Genomic DNA, 16,996 nt, shown 5'->3' with positions numbered 1-16,996 from the left:
TTTAGCAAGCACAGTCCTGTCTTTAAAGAGAGCTCCATGTTGTGAGGTTATCGTACGTACTGTGGGGGTGAGAGAGGGAGAGAGAATGTGGAAGAAGTAATAGAGCACTTCAGAACACAAATAGTCATTGAAGTTAATTGATAGAAAATAGGGGAAGAATCAATAGGTCACTTCTCAGTGGATAGCTGGGAATCCAAAGGGATCTTTAACTATTTCCAAAACTTATCAACTGATTGTGTGCAGTTTTTAGACCCCTTACATAAAAAGCATGTACTAGCATTTAGATAGTACAAGAAAGATGCGTTGGCTTAATTCCAAGAGTGCAAAGGTTATCCTGTCATGAGTGACTAGAAAAACTAGGTTTCTCATCTTTGGAGTGTAGAGTGCAAGTGATTGTGCTGCAAAAGAGTCTAGCAGCAGAGGGCAAAATAGATTTTGAGATGTTTCCCTGGTGGGACAGATTTGAATGTGGGGACATACTCAGTGGCAACATTATTGTTGAGTTTCCAGGAGTGGAACTCAGTGAGGGCTTCTGTCGCTGTAGCCCATCCACTTCAGGTTTTGATGTGTTGTGCATTAGGATGTGCTCTTCTGCACACCACTTTTGTGACGTGTGGTTATCTGAGTGGCTTCTGACCTCTCTCATTAGCAAGGTGTTTTCGCCTGCAGAATTGGGGGTCTGTGGATGTTTTGTTTCTCGCACCATTCTCCGTGAACTCTGGAGACTGTTGTGCATGAATATCCCAAGTAACTTGCAGTTTCAGTGCTATTCAAACTACTTCATCTGGCACCAACAATCACAGGTCCACAATCCCTTATCTGAAATTCTGAAATCCAAAAAGCTCCGAAAACCGAAGTTTTATTCGCCAACAGCTGACGTCACTCAGGTGTGATGTCACAACACTAGCAGAGGCCGCCAGACGTCAGTTGTGGCTCAGCGCTCGAACTGGTTACACGTGCATTTGCTGTTCGCTGATATTTTGTGTTCACTGTTGACTTTGTGTTTAATTTCACTGTGAAAATGTCAAAAAGAGCTTCAGATACCCCTGTGGATAACAATGAGAAAAAGAGAAGGAAGCATCTATCATTATCAACAACGCAGAAAGTGGAGTTATTGCAGAAGCTTGATCGTGGTGTGTCTGTGCGGTGTCTTACTGAAGAATATGGTGTCGGAACTACCACTGTATATGATTAAAAGAAAGAGAAGTTACTGAAGTTTTATAGTGATAGTGACGTTCTACATTTATTCCAATATGTAATTTACTTGTGTTTGATTTGGTCTGTTTGAAGCTGTATATTTTTATATTTTATTGAATGTTTTTTTCTTGTCATTATTCCCTGAACAATGCAGTATAACAACTATTTACATAGCATTTACATTATATTACGGATTATAAGTAATCTGGAGATGATTTAAAATATATGGGAGGATGTGCATAGGTCTGGAGCTCCGCCAGGTCCTAAAGTCCGCCCATACTGTTAAATAAGGGACTCGAGCATATGTGTTTTTTGGTATCCGCAAGGGGGTCCTGGAACCAATAAGGAGGGATTCTGAAATCGGAAAAATTCTGAATTCCGAAATGCAACTGGCCCCAAGGATTTCGGATAAGGGATTATGGGCCTGTGTTCATGGTCAAAGCTTAGATCACATTTCTTCCCCAGTCTGATGTTTGGTCTGACCAACAACTGAAACTGTTGGCTGTGTCTGCATGCTTTTATACATTGAGTTGCCACATGTTTGGCTGATTAGATAGTTGCATTAATGAGCAGGTGTACAGGCATACTTTGGAAAGTGGCCACTGAGTGTAGTTGCAAGATTAGAGTGCGCATTTTAAAACTGAGCTGCCTGTGACTATCTTTTCTTCCAGAAGTTTTCTGGAATTCTCCATCTTAGAGCCTTGTGGATGACTGGATGTTCTGTATTTAAACATATTTGCAAGGCTGGGGCATTGAGAACTGTTGCAAAGAGGAATGGAGGCCTGTGGCCTATTAATGATGATTGTATTGAATATGAGGCAGGCCTGTGGGTCCAGCTGGCCTGCTGCTACTCTTAGTTCTTGTGTATTGTGTAGTTGAGGAGTCAGTGCAGTACTGAGCAAAAGTCTTAGGTGTGTGTGTGTGTGTATTATAGCTAGGTTGCCTAAGACTTTTGCATAGTGCTGTAGCAATTTTATATATTGCGTTGTACTACTGCTGCTGCAAAAAAAAACAAATTTCATGACCTGTGAATAATAATAAGTGTGAATCTGTTGTGCATCTCTATTGTGGTCTGAGGGTGGGAATGGAGCAGGGAGAGGACAATTTGAAAAAGGGGAAGGAAGATAGGAAGATGCAGATAGCATTGGGGTGTAGACAAGTGCAAATGGGAAGAATTTTATCATGTGGAAATATGAAGCTATCTATTTGGTAGGAAAATAGAAAAATAGAGTTTTTAAAAGTATGAATTTCTGTTTAATGTTGATATTTAAAGGGATTATATATCCTATTAAGTTAACATGCAGATTGTATGGATATTTGGAGGGTGAATGGTAGTTAGCCTTCATTACAAAGAGTTGTAGTACAGCTGAAGATGTGTGATTGGTGAGATCACCTCTGGGTCCACTGTTGCCCTCCTTTGTGCTACTGCGTAGGGAGCTGATTTACCTACTGGCCTGGAATCTCGGGTACTTCAGGAAAAGTGTTTTCCTGGAATGTGGACTGCTATATCGTGTGTAAACCTTTAATCTTCAGTGGAGCCTCTGCAATGAAATAGCCACCTCAACTTGGGGTAAGCCACGTGATTATGGGAAGACACAGAGGCTGTCTGGGAGGATTAATGTGAAGGCCCCAGCCCCTTCCTACTCCGATGTGGGGGTGGAGATATAATGTTGCCAGACTGCCCTGATCCTGTAATCTCTCATCATCTGCTGAACGTGAGGAAAGTTGTTGTCTCTCAGAACCGCGCCACCCCCCCCCCCCCCCCCCCCCCAGCTTCCATCAGTGGAGATGATGAGAAACCTGCCTGAAGAAATTCATCATTACATCTAAAAACTGGGAAGACATTGAATCAGTAGATACACCTGAAGCAAATCTGTTCAAGAGGGAGTTGTGCTTCATAAGAACGGCCTCTGCTGTGCTGCAGAGAACAAGCAGCTGCTACAAAAGGAGAGATCTTCCTGTCTAAGATAGGACCACAGAAGATGTGTGACAGCTTACTGGTGGTTTGAAGGAAAAGGAATTTGATTTAAAAAAAACATTAATAACACTTCTTCTGAAGTAAATTGTGGTAAACTGTTACCACGGATAATGAAGAGGCGAGCGAAGACAAAGTGAAGTTTTGAGATGTGTGCTTGAAAATTGCTGCAGTTGGAGTTGAAGCCACGCTGGTTGGAGTGAACAATTCGGAGGGGAGAAGATGGGACAGAGGAGTTCCAGTGCTAGCCCAGCTTGCCCAGGTGTGAGGGTGGATTGTTCTGAGCGCTGAGCTGATTCGGAGAGGTTGAGAACAGCTTCTTCAGTAGAGAAATCTAGGTCTGAAGTGAATTGCTGGGTAGCATGCTCTGGGCCCTGAGCGGTTCGCTGTGGCGAGTCCTGGGTCCTAATGCGAGGTATAATCCGCTGTTTGCACAATCGGGTAATATCGGCCCAGATAGACTGGAAGGCAGGGTGTCGGGTGAGGTTGGATTGCTCTGGGTGCCAAGACTGTTTAGAGAGGTCAAAAATGGCTTTTCCAGCAGCAAAATCTAGGCCTGGGACGATTGACTGTGCTGGGGCTGGATTCCAGTGCAAGATTCAGACAATTTAAATGCCAGCCCAGATGGTCTGGGAGCGCCTCTTTCTGCCACACTAAGACTGTGAGACTGTCCCAGCTGCTGTGCTTCGTGTCTGCGAACTTTGTGGTGATTTGCCCTGCTAATATGATGAACTGAATACCGAGACATTGGACCTACTCCGGGGATTTGAATTTAAGGACCCAATTTGGTTTGGAATGCTGTAATTGTTACTCTCTTCTAGTGTTTAGATGATTTGTGAATTTTTTCACCTCTCCTCTGGACACGGTGGGGGGGGGGGGGAGGGAGGGGGTTCGTCTTATTTTTTAATTGGGTTCTTTTGGGCTCCTTGCTTTGTGATTGTTTGTTAGCAAACAAATCTCAAGGTTGTATAATTGGTACATTCTTTGATAATAAATGCACTTTGATTCTTAAACCTTTGATTGAACAACCAAAAGAGTCAATCTGCCAGCGTTGCCAGACTTTGCAGTTCTTTCCACACTAAGCCATTGCTGTAGAAGTCCTCCATTAGGTTTGACATAGCTGTGTTGTAAGTAACCACTTCAGTGCTGATTCCACCAGCAATTTCTGTTCCTGACAAAGCATCCTGCGAATGACATACCAGTGTATTGTGGAGGACTTGGTTTGTTCAACCTGATTCCTGAGATGGTTGAGATTAAGTTGCCTAGGCATATATTTCCTAGATTTTAGAAGAAAGGGAAGCATTCTATTGAAAGATTAAATTCTCCATGTATACAGGGTTAGAGATCAGGATGATTTTCTCTTGGCTCAAGTCTGCACTTGATATCACAGACTTGAAATAGTGGTTAGATATTTATAAGACAAGGACAGAATCCTTCACACTAAATATTATAAATCATAGATGTACAGCACCAAAACAGATTGCTTTGGGCCACCTTGCCTGTACTAATTGCAATACTTGATCTCATGTTGCGGTGGTAGTGTGTTTGAAGGTGGTGTGTTTGATTAAGTCGGGATCATAAAAGCAGTGTCGGATTTTGTCATTACAGAGGTTGCAAGATGTCTGCTCAAAATCAACTTCTTTTACATTAATTCATTTTTAAAAATTTGTCGTGTATTTCATTGTACTGCTGCTGCAAAGTTAACAAATTTCCTAACATATGCTGGTGATATTAAATCTGATTCTGGTGTCTATCTATTGCTAATCCCATTTGCCTGCATTGCTCCCTTCCTGTGCATATATCCGCGCTAATGCTTTTTAAATGTTGTAATAAATCCCACCTCCAATACTTTCTCTGGCATCTTGTTCCAGATAACCGTTATAGTATGTCTGTAAATCTGACCTTTCAGAACTTCCTGCAAATTTCTTCCTTCTCACCTTCAACCTGTGCCCTCTAGCTTTACACTCCCCTGCTGTTGGGAAAAGATTCTAGCTTTCTTTTTGAATTTTGTACAAGATCCTGTAGGTACCTTATTGTTGAGTTTTGGAATTGTCCCCCCGTCATGGCTTGTTTGTTGAATATGTTTATGGCAGACATCGATAGATATGCGGATAGCTTGAGGATCATCATTTTTAAGGGATGGCAGGGAACTGAAGTTTATGGAAGATCATAAAGGTGAGATTCTGCAGATGATGGAAATTCTGAGCAACACAAAAATGCTAGGGGAATTTAGCTAGTAAGGTGGCATCTATTGGAGGGGTCCATGGTCCAAGGTCCACTGTCCTCTCATTATTGGATTCATTTTTCTCCAGCCCCTTTCCTTTTCCACCTGTCTCTTCCTATCTTCTTTCTTCATTGACCCTGCCCCACCCACCCACCTCCCCTACCTGGTCTCACCTATCACCTGCTACTTGTCCTCCTACCTTCTTATTCTGGTTTCTGCTTGCTTCCTTTCCGGTCCTGATGAAGGCCCAAAATGTTGACTCTTTATTCCCTTTCCATAGATGCTGCCTGACTACCTGAATTACTCCAGCATTTTGTGTGTGTGTTGAAGATCAGCTGTGATCTTCCTCTCTGAATGTATGGGCTTGAAGTAGAGAATAGCTTGCGTCTGCTTTATCTTATTGTCAGTGCTGCCACAGTGAATTAATTGGACTTTGTTTCTTCTTGATGTTAATAGTGTTTCTACTGACGTGGGCATCTCCGTTCTGATGATTGAAATATAACTACTTGTAGACTGTTAGTGAAGGAAAATATATGAATATTAAAGCTGTTTTTCTTCATGCAAGTCTGGCACCACTCTGTGCTTTTTGATTTTTCTTTCAAAGCAACTGTCCAATTTTATTTTGAGATTGGATTGTTGGGAAGTGGAGAGTGTTACAGGTTCTGGTTGCCCTCTGCAAATACAGTGTGTTAAATTCTCTCATTAGCTGTTCCTTGCCAAACTATGGGAGCGTTTACTGACAATTGGGTTTCAGAATCTTGACAACTTTGGAACCTGTCCCTGTTAATTCTATACTCTGGCAGTGTCTAGTGGATCCACAAAGTCCTGCTTTTACAGTCAACCCATGGAGATCCTTTCAAATTCATTTTGAAAGTTAAAGAAAAATATGTCACGACACCAATAGAGACCATTTGCGCCATTGTGCCTGTGCCCTCTGAGGAAAAAACTAATTAGCTTAATTTGACTTTGTGTATTGCTTTGTTGGTTCTACCAGGTCAGGATCGTAATATCCTCCTGCGCCTCTCTGGTGTACTGGGTAGCACCCTTGCCATTTATCTGTTTTCCGAGGCCGAGTTGCTAGCTTGATGCTCAACCCAGCACGGATGGAAAGCGTGCAAGGTGCCAGCTGGAATTGAACCAAGTCCACTCACCCCGAAGTCTGGTGCAGGTGCTGCTACACCACCAGCCAGCTGAGGTCAGAATCAGTTTATTGTTGTTTTGTGGCAGCAGTGTAGGCATAACAAATGTCGCAATTTTTTTTAGAAAATGCAAAAGAGGAATAGCAAGATAGTGTTCATGGACGTTCCTTTACTCAAATTCAAGTATTGCTTTCACTGATTGCTTAAGAATTAGAACAAATGGACCCAGCACAAATCCCTGTAAATGGCATTAAACAAGTATTTGAAGTTCCCAAGTGTTGAACGCATTTTCTGTACATCCTGTAGAAGTCGTTTTCTTTCCCACAATGTTCTTTTACATTGAACATCTTGTTGACATGACTCGGATCAGCGTAAGCAATCTTGTGCTAAGTAAGTGAAGGTGTGTGGCTGATGTTTTGTTAGTACAGTGCCCCTCACTGGCAGATCCATTGTCCTGCTGAAGGGTCTCGGCCTGAAATGTCGACTGGTCTGCTGAGTTTCTCCAGCATTTTGTGATTTTTTTTTGTGTATTGCCATTGTGTTATGAAGTTGATTGTACAGTTTCATCCTGATAAATTTCTTTAGATGACTTTCCCTGAAAAGTATCTGTGGTGATTCTAATCTTTGGACTGACACTGTTCTGCTTTTACTATGGTTGAACTATTTATTATACTGGTACTGCTCAAACCTGAGGACTTAGTCTGCTCTTGATGTGCCTGAGGTCTTTGCGTTTTCACATCCTTTAGGCTTTTAAATGTCTTTGCACAGCCAGATGTTTAAAATTTGCTCTCAGCCAAAAGTGTGACCCTTTCCAATGAAGTGGAATCTCTTTGTTAATCTCTTATACATAACAAGCACTATATAAAGCTTCCTATACTTTTAAATAAAACTATACTAGTACACAGAAATGTAAGGGTCTGACTGATAGATTTTTTTTTGTTTCTTTTGCCCTTAGAAGAAGGTTTATGGTCTTTTCTATTGGAAATCCGTAGTAAAGTAATGGAGGTTTTTAAAAAACTTGGTGCTCTGTGACCGAAGTAATAAAAAGTGTAGATCAAATAGTCACAGAGACATTGGCATTTATGTGGGTGACTGAACTCTCAGCTGGAGAGTTATGGAAGGGAAGTTTCTCGTATGTTGGGATTTTTTGAGGTTAATGGAAATGATCTTTTCAGAGGTTATGTTGGTATGTTTTGTTATTGTTACAAATATCAAGACATAGTGAAAAGTTTATCATGCATACTCTTCATACAGATCGAATCATTATATGGTATTGAGCTAGAATAAGGTAAAAAAAAATTGAACAATAAAATATAAAAGCTACAGAAAAAAAACGCAGTGCTGGTAAACAAAGTACAAGTTCATAACAAGATATATTAGAAACATAGAAAACCTACAGCACAATACAGTGCCTTCAGCCCAGAGTGCTGTGCCGAACATGTCCCTACCTTAGAAATACCTAGGCTTACCTTTAGCCCTCTATTTTTCTAAGCTCCATGTATCCATCCAGGAGTCTCTTAAAAGACCCTATCATTTCCGCCTTCGCCACCGCCAACAGCCCGTTCCACGCACTCACCACTCTCTGCATAAAAAAAACAACTTGCCCCTGACATCTCATATGTTGTGAGGTCTAGAGTCCATCTTGTCATATAAGAGGTCCATTCAAGAGGTCCATTCAAGAACTTGATAACAGTTGGAGAGAAGCTGTCTTTGAGTGGGGCTGCTGTTATCTCATCGTTAATTTATTCTATTGTAGGAGGAGTCAAAAATATTGGACCAACCATGGAGGGACAACTTCTGTGAATGCAGAATAGGGCCTGCACAACACCTTTGATTTGTTTGACCCCACTTACACTAATGTTGTGAATAATCACATATATTTGGAGAGTATTGTGGGTGTGTTGAACAAAATATTAATTGGGAACTTAAAAGAATTGCCATGTTTGCGTCAAAACGATATTTCATAATGGTCTGGGCAAAGCGAGACTGTTGGCTTGGGCACTAAAGTTTTTCAGGTGGGTGGCAGTACAATGTGGTGAAGAATATGCAGTGATTACTGGGGTACAGGAACAACGAAGTCAAAGTATCACTGTCATATGGACAGGTGCAAAGAAAAACTTCAGTATCATCACAGGCATGTGGCATCAGATAAACTGCATTAAGCTCTCTTCAATTTCTACATGAAAGAGCACAATTAGATCAAAAGTACAGAATCTGTGCAATTGTACTTGTACAGAGATTGGGGTACGTGAAAATTGGGTAATAATGGAATGGCAGAAAGTTGGATTTGAAAAGGCCATGGAAGATGATTTAGGAAACAGTGTTTTGAGGGACAACAAACCAAAAGAAAGTGAAGACAAAAACAGCAGGTGGATGAGAATGTTTACACTATAATGTGAGTTGGTGTTGACCAGTCCAAACTTTGGACTTACTGGAGAGTTTTTGAGAAGTTGAGGACAGAAGTGTTGTAGGGTTAATAGGGCTGAGGGCTGGTATTGTGGAAATAGAAATAAAGCATTAAAATGAAAGATAAGAATTGGTTTAAAATAGGTATTTGGATTGTTGTTGCATCTCTCTTTCCCTTCTTGCTCCCTCCACCTCGCTCCCGCCTCCCCTTGCTCTGTCCCTCACCCTCGCTCGGCCCCTGCCCTTCCTCTCCTCCCCTCTTTCCCCCTTGCTACGCCCCTCCACTCTCTCTCTATCTCCCCTCCCCCTCCCACCCCCCTCTCTCTCCCCCTCTCTCTCCCCCCTCTCTCTCCCCTCTCTCTCCCCCCCTCTCTCCCCCCCCTCTCTCCCCCCTCTCTCTCCCCCCTCTCTCTCCCCCCTCTCTCTTCCCCCTCTCTCTCCCCCTCTCTCTCCCCCTCTCTCTCCCCCTCTCTCTCCCCCCTCTCTCTCCCCCCTCTCTCTCCCCCCTCTCTCTCCCCCCTCTCTCTCCCCCCTCTCTCTCCCCCCTCTCTCTCCCCCCTCTCTCTCCCCCTCTCTCTCCCCCTCTCTCTCCCCCTCTCTCTCCCCCTCTCTCTCCCCCCTCTCTCTCCCCCCTCTCTCTCCCCCCTCTCTCTCCCCCCTCTCTCTCCCCCCCTCTCTCTCCCCCCTTCTCTCCCCCCCTCTCTCTCTCCCCCCTCTCTCTCCCCCCCTCTCTCCCCCCTCTCCCCCCTCTCTCTCCCCCTCTCTCTCCCCCTCTCTCTCCCCCTCTCTCTCCCCCTCTCTCTCCCCCTCTCTCCCCCTCTCTCTCCCCCTCTCTCTCCCCCTCTCTCTCCCCTCTCTCTCCCCTCTCTCTCCCCTCTCTCTCCCCTCTCTCTCCCCTCTCTCTCCCCTCTCTCTCCCCTCTCTCCCCCCTCTCTCCCTCCTCTCTCCTCCCTCTCTCCCTCTCCCCCTCTCTCCCTCTCCCCCCTCTCTCCCTCTCCCCCCCTCTCTCCCTCTCCCCCCCTCTCTCCCTCTCCCCCCCTCTCTCCCTCTCCCCCCCTCTCCCCCCTCTCTCCCTCTCCCCCCCTCTCTCCCTCTCCCCCCCTCTCTCCCTCTCCCCCCTCTCTCCCTCTCCCCCCTCTCTCCCTCTCCCCCCTCTCTCCCTCTCCCCCCCTCTCTCCCTCTCCCCCCTCTCTCACTCACACTCACACACACACACACACACACACACACACACACACACACACACACACACACACACACACACATCTATGGAAGGAAATAAATGGTCAATATTTTGGGTAGGTACCATTCATTAGGACTGATGAAAGAGTTTAGATCTCTATTGAGAGTTCAGCTTGAGTGAGCAGAGAGGAAGCTGAAAGGAATGAGGAGAAATGAGCAATTTTTCTGGAGTGAAACATGGTTACACTGCTGGATGGAATTCTGGTTTATGTACAAGCATGAGAGAGAGGTCCATTGTCCGCTGACTGGAGTAATAAACCTAGTTTTGGTGGCACACATGAAACTGATCATGTAACTCAGATGCATGAAAGTAAGGAGCAAAGGGAGAAAAACTGGGAGTAGACAGTGGCCCCATGTATTGGGAGAGTGAGGGCAGACAGTGGTTGGGATACCGAGGTTCTGCTGTTTCACTGAGATATTCAGTTGAAGTTAGAAGTTTACATACACTTAGATTGAAGTCATTAAAACTCATTGTTTAACCACTCCACAGATTTCATATTAGCAAACTATAGTTTTGGCAAGACGTTGAGGACATCTACTTTGTGCATGACAAGAGTAATTTTTCCAACAATTGTTTACAGACAGATAATTTCACTTTTAATTAAATATATCACAATTCCAGTGGGTCAGAAGTTTACAAACAAAATCAAAAGAAATCAGCCAAGACCTCAGAGAAAAAAAAAATTTGGACCTCCACAAGTCTGTTTCATCCTTGGGAGCAATTTCCAAATGCCTGAAGGTACCACGTTCATCTGTACAAACAATAGTACGCAAGTATAAGCACCATGGGACCACGTAACCGTCATACCGCTCAGGAAGGAGATGCTTTCTGTCTCCTAGAGATGAATGTACTTTGGCGTGAAAAGTGCAAATCAATCCCAGAACAACAGCAAAGGACCTTATGAAGATGCTGGAGGAGGCAGGTAGACAAGTATCTATATCCACAGTTAAAGGAGTCCTATATCGACATAACCTGAAAGACTGCTCAGCAAGGAAGAAACCACTGCTCTAAAATCACCATAAAAAAGCCAGACTACAGTTTGGGGACAAAGATCTTACTTTCTGGAGAAATGGCCTCTGTTCTGATGAAACAAAAATTGAACTGTTTGGCAATAATGACCATCGTTATGTTTGGAGGAAAAAGGGTGAGGCTTGCAAGCCAAAGAATACCATCCCAACCGTGAAGCATGGGGGTGGCAGCATCATGTTGTTGGGGGTGCTTTGCTGCAAGGGGGACTGGTGCACTTCACAAAATAGATGGCGTCATGAGGAAGGAAAATTATGTGGATATATTGAAGCAACATCTCAAGACATCAGCCAGGAACTTAAAGCTCGGTTGCAAATGGGTCTTCCAAATGGACAATGGCCCCAAGCATACCTCCAAAATTGTGGCAAAATTGCTTAAGGGCAACAAAGTCAAGGTATTGAAGTGGCCATCACAAAGCCCTGACCTCAATCTGATAGAAAATTTGTGGGCAGAACTAAAAAAGCATGTGCGAGCAAGGAGGCTTCCAAACCTGATTCAGTTAATCAGTTCTGTCTGGAGGAATGGAACAAAATTCCAGCAACCTGTTGTGAGAAGCTTGTGGAAGGCTACCCAAAATGTTTAACCCAAGTTAAACAATTTAAAGGCAATGCTACCAAATACTAACAAAGTGTATGTAAACTTCTAACCCATGGGGATGTGATGAAAGAACTAATAGCTGAAATAAATCATTCTCTCTACTATTACTCTGACATCTCACATTCTTAAAATAAAGTAGTGATCCTAACTGACCTAAGACGGGGAATGTTTTCTAGGATTTATTGTCAGGAATTGTGAAGAATTGAGTTTAAATGTATTTGGCTAAGGTGTATGTAAACTTCTGACTTCAGCTGTCTATCTCCGAAGGCTGGTGTGTGCACAGAAGAGAGAGCAGACATGATCACTGTCTCTCTCTCTCTCTCACCCCCACCCACCCCTCTTTCCTTTCAGTTCATGTATCTGTGCGTGCATACTTCAAAAGATGGCAACTTTCTAGATCTCTGCATGCCCCTGACAGTTTAAGCTGGCTAATTGTGCCTCGCCTGCTGCAGACCAAATGATCTTGATCATCACCTCAAGTTATGAGAGTGAATGCACTTTAGGAACTCTTGAGTGTTGGAATGCAGAGCAGTTGTGCAAGCTGCTTATTTAATCAACCGAGCCCAAACAATGTGTTAAAAGTCATAAATACGCACCCTGCTGTTGGGGTTCTCAAATGCTATAACACGTAGTTTGAATTCCAACTTATGTTGCTGCTGAAAATAGCCATTCTGTTCTTTCAGTGACAATGAGTGTCGGTCTGGGTTGTATAATTAGAAAGGGTAGTAATTCATTAGACTATGTAACTAGAATAAAATAATGGTGGGATCAGGTATTTTCTTTAGTTCACAGCTGGGTATGTTGTTATATATAAATACACTATTTGTTTCGTGACCTGTTTTTGATGTGGAGTTTTCTCATGTTCCACATTCCCAATAATTAATCCTGAAGTGCACATCAGGCTAAGTGTCTAGAAAATCTGCATGAGTAAATTACAAGGTGCGTTTCTGTTGGTAGACTTTATTCAACATCAGGAATAGCTTTTACAGGCAGTGCTGATGTGAAAATGGCCCAGCTGGCTCACGTGAGAGTCTTTGGCTTAGGAGGATGGAATGGGAATGCATTGTGACTTGCTGTTCTGCGTGTTTGAAGAGGTCTGTTAGTTTGCTGCCAGCGGTAGGCCTGTGATTAAATGGTGTAGGCTGGCAGTCAATGGCTTGTTTTCTTGTGTGTGAAGTGCTGTATGCATTTGTACCTGTCAGGTGGAGAATTAAACACACGAATATCCAGGGAACAGTTTAGGAAATTGCTGATGTCTGGCCTTTTCCCTTTTAACCTCTGGTGATGATTCGTTTGTCTTTCTGTGTTCCTTGTTTTTTTTTGCTTGTTACCCTTCATGCATAACTGACCATTGGAAACATCACCTCATGCAAGCTCAGCTTATTTCTAGGCATGCATGGATTTTGGAAACTCCAAATCCTTGTCTTTATGGGGAAACTCCCAGCAGAATGATAAGATCTGACTGCTTTAGCTCATCGCTTTGAATTTAATTTTAAAAGGAAAAAAAAAGAGCTCCTTTAATCTTTTTTTAGTCGGGTGTTATCTGATGTTAAGTTGTGGACTTCACGCAGCAGAATGAGTGTTATCATTTTTCTGTTTGTATCTTTGTAATGGTGTATGTCACATGATCAATGCAATCGTTTGAAAATACTTTGCAGTAAGGCAAAGGAAAACATTTCAATGTTACAGCAGTCCTTCCAATTATCAGTTTAGTTCCAACATGCAATTGTTATTTATTTTTTCATTATGCTAAAAAAGTGCCTTTCACATTTGCAGTTCTTCACCTATTTGGATTACAGGAAACATAAAAATTGGATTGAGGAACAGATTTGTATAGCTTGTCAAAATGTAGCATTTATGCACCTCTTGCACATGTCGGTGAGGGTTTGACTTTTACTACCTTAAAACAGAGGTCACGATCCTGTACAGTAAGTTTTCATCTTTGGGATGGAAGTTGAACTATTATTGCTTTATGTATAAGACTGTGTAGTTGTATCAGTGAATCTGGTAGTAATCTTTCAATGAACAGTAGACCTGTGAAAGCTATTTGGTCGCAGTAAAATTCTGTGGTGAAGTTTTGTGCTGCACAAATTATAATTCCTCAGATGTGATACATCTCCTAAGGACCACTAGGTAAGTTATAAGCTAATTAGTAAAAGCATTTAAGTTCATTTAGAGAGGACGATGGGTGTGTTTTAACAGCCTCTGCATCTCACTTTCAGACTGTTTGTATATGTAGTCAAAGTTGTAGTAGTAAGGATAAAACAAATTTCTGAAACTTCCCTCAAACCATAATGTTCTTTTGTAATTGTTATATTTCTTACTTGTGGATACAGCACAGTTACAGGCCCTCCTTGCCCAGCAAGCCTGTGCTGCCCAATTACACCTAAGTGACTAGTCAAACTACTAAACCAGGCATCTTTGGAATGAGGGAGGAAACCGGAGCACCTAAAGGACACATGGAGAGAATGTGTCACCTCCTTACAGATAGCGGTGGAATTGAAGCTGGGCTGCTGGCATTGTAGTACTGTTGCGCTAGGATAAAGCTTAATTGGTGGTCAGCACCGTGGATAACTACCCAGCTCTATTCTGAAATAGTGTCACCTGACCTTTAATATCCACCAAGTCCTTGTCTAATCTTGGTTTAATGTTTTATCTGAAAGGTGACCTTCCACCTACTGTTTAGCACCTCATGAATACTACATTTGAGTGTCAGTCTGGGATTTTCTTAAGGCTCATGACTTTGTATGCAAACTTAACCTAAAAGCTTCTGACTCAGAGAAGTATCAACTTGGCCCGAACAGTCAATTTTGTAAAACCAAGGTGAGTTGTCTAATTTTTGAAATACTGTTTTTTTTTAACCTGAGTATTTTTTTCTGAAAATTTGCACATTTACACACTAACTTTAGAATTTTCTTCAACAGATACTTTACACTTTTGATAAATAATTCTATGTCCTGAGTCAGCTGTTTTGACAACCTGTGTTTTAATTAGTTCTGGGTTTGCAAAGGTCCCGAGCACTTAAGTAAAATTCAGTCAATGTAAGTTGCATTTTTGAAATCTAGTTGTTGTCATCTGAGATTGCATATAAGCTTTCAAATATGTGTTAATTGTTTTTCACTGAAGGAAAATAGAATTGTGGCCATTTTTGAAGTTCAAAGTACATTTATTATCAAAGTCTGTATACATTATGCAACCTTGAGATTCATCTCCTTACAGACAGCTAAAGAACAAAGAAACCCAACAGAATCCATTAAAAAATATTAAGTTAGAGGGGAAGCATATTTACTCGATTCAAAGGAATTGGTGGTATGGCAAAAGTGAGTCAAGAAAAGGTTTTGATAGTTTATGAAACTTTGGTACATTTTGGTTTAGTTGTGAATCTTCTGGTATAAGAAGCTTATACCAGAATGGACTGAATTTTCCATTAATTCAAGACAATCATTAACCCTGACCCCCCCCCCCCCCGGTGGAAATTCTCATATAATCTAAATCTTAACTGTACTGCAGCATGGAGCTGTTTCTCTCTGATTTTCTTTGTGAATATCTATCCTGATTGCTAAGATATCACCCAAATCTTAATGTGATTTCTGGTTTGCATTACAGACTTTCTCAACCACTTTTTCCTCAAAATTACAAAATCTGCAATATTGATCTTGGGCTCATGCTGACTAGTGCGATTAAACTACCCTGAACTCAATCATGAACTTCAATGTCCAGTTTGTGCCACATTCCTGTAGGCTCTGTGGTATTGTAATGCCATTAGTGAATATCATTGATAAATCCTGTGCAGATGATTTGCTGCTTGCACCTTGTAATTCATTGCATCGTTCCTGATGAAGCTTACTTAAGCAATAAGATGTAAAGTGATTGTAAAATATTTATGGTTTTACCATTTTCTATGTTTTTACTGTTTTGGTAGTCACATTTTGCTATCAAACTTAAAGCCCTTTGCTGGGATCTACTGAGTCTTCAAAACTAAGTGTCTGTGTTTTTCTGGCAAAGATGTGCTCATCTTGCATAATGTCACTGTCACTTGACCTGCTCCTTTCTGGATTGACTCCAGTTTCAAGATGGACTATTTTTAGACTGACAGTAGCCTTAATGCCTACTTCCTGATATGTATTCAAATATCTACTTTTAATAGCAACACATGCAAAATGCTGGAGGAACTGAGCGGGTCAGGCAGCATCTATGAAAATGAATAGAAGGTTGATGGTTCAGGTTTCCCTTTCCTCAGTTTCTTTGTCTCTGCTGTATCTGTTCCCATGATGAGGCTCTCCTTTTCAGGACATCAGAGATATCCTTCTTCAAAGAATGGGATAATGGGATAGCCCTTACTCCACCCCCCCCCCCCCCCCAACTCTCTGCCTTCCACGGGGATTCCCTCGTCCATTAATCCCTCCCAAATTCTGTCTGGCACTTATCCCTGCAAGTAGAAACAGTGCCACACCTGCCCATTCACTTCCTCCCTCACCTTCATTCAGGGCCCCAGACAGTCCTCCTAGATGAGGCAGCACTACACCTTCAGATCTGTTGGGGTTGTCTACTCTATCGAGCATTTCCGATGCGGCCCCCTCTACATTGGTGAGACCCGACGTAGATTGGGGATGGCTTTGTCGAATGCCTTCGCTCTTTCCGCATAAAGCAAGATAACCTGGTGGCCAGCTATTTTAATTCCTATCCCCATTCCCATTCTGACATGTTGGCCCATGGCCTCAAGTACTGTCATGGTGAGGACACTCAGGCTGGAGGAGTAACACCTTGTATTCAGTCTGGGTAGCCTGCAACCTGTTGGCATGAACATAGATTTCCCTAACTTCTGGTAATATTTCCCCCTCCCCATTTTCTGTTCGGTTCCCCACATCTGCTTCCCTCTTATCTTTTCTCTTCTCAGCTCACCTGCTGATCACCTCCCCCGGTGCCTCTTCTCCTTCCCTTTCTCCCATGGTGCACTGTCCTCTCCTATTAGATTCCTTCTTCTCCAGCTCTTAGCTTTTCCACCTTCTGCTTCCCAGCTTCTTAATTCATCCTCCTCCCCCACCCACCTGGCTTTACCTACCACTTTCTGTCTTGTGCTCCTTCTCCTCCTTTTATCTTTTTATTCTGGCTTCTTCCCTCTTCCTTTCCTGTCCTGATGAAGGGTCTTGGCCTGAAAGAGCGACTGTTCATTCATTTCCTTAGATGCT

General features: G+C 42.6%; 1 protein-coding gene across 8 annotated transcripts in view; it reads left to right on the top strand.

Moving 5' to 3' along the window:
• LOC132391695 (protein Jade-1-like) overlaps positions 1–16,996 on the top strand; it is a 157,610-nt gene that overhangs the window by 25,390 nt on the left and 115,224 nt on the right. The gene's annotated exons all lie outside the window — the stretch shown is intronic.

The sequence above is a fragment of the Hypanus sabinus genome, chromosome 3 (genome assembly GCF_030144855.1).
Source record: "Hypanus sabinus isolate sHypSab1 chromosome 3, sHypSab1.hap1, whole genome shotgun sequence".
Taxonomy (NCBI): domain Eukaryota; kingdom Metazoa; phylum Chordata; class Chondrichthyes; order Myliobatiformes; family Dasyatidae; genus Hypanus; species Hypanus sabinus.
This window is presented reverse-complemented; position numbering and strand designations above follow the sequence as displayed.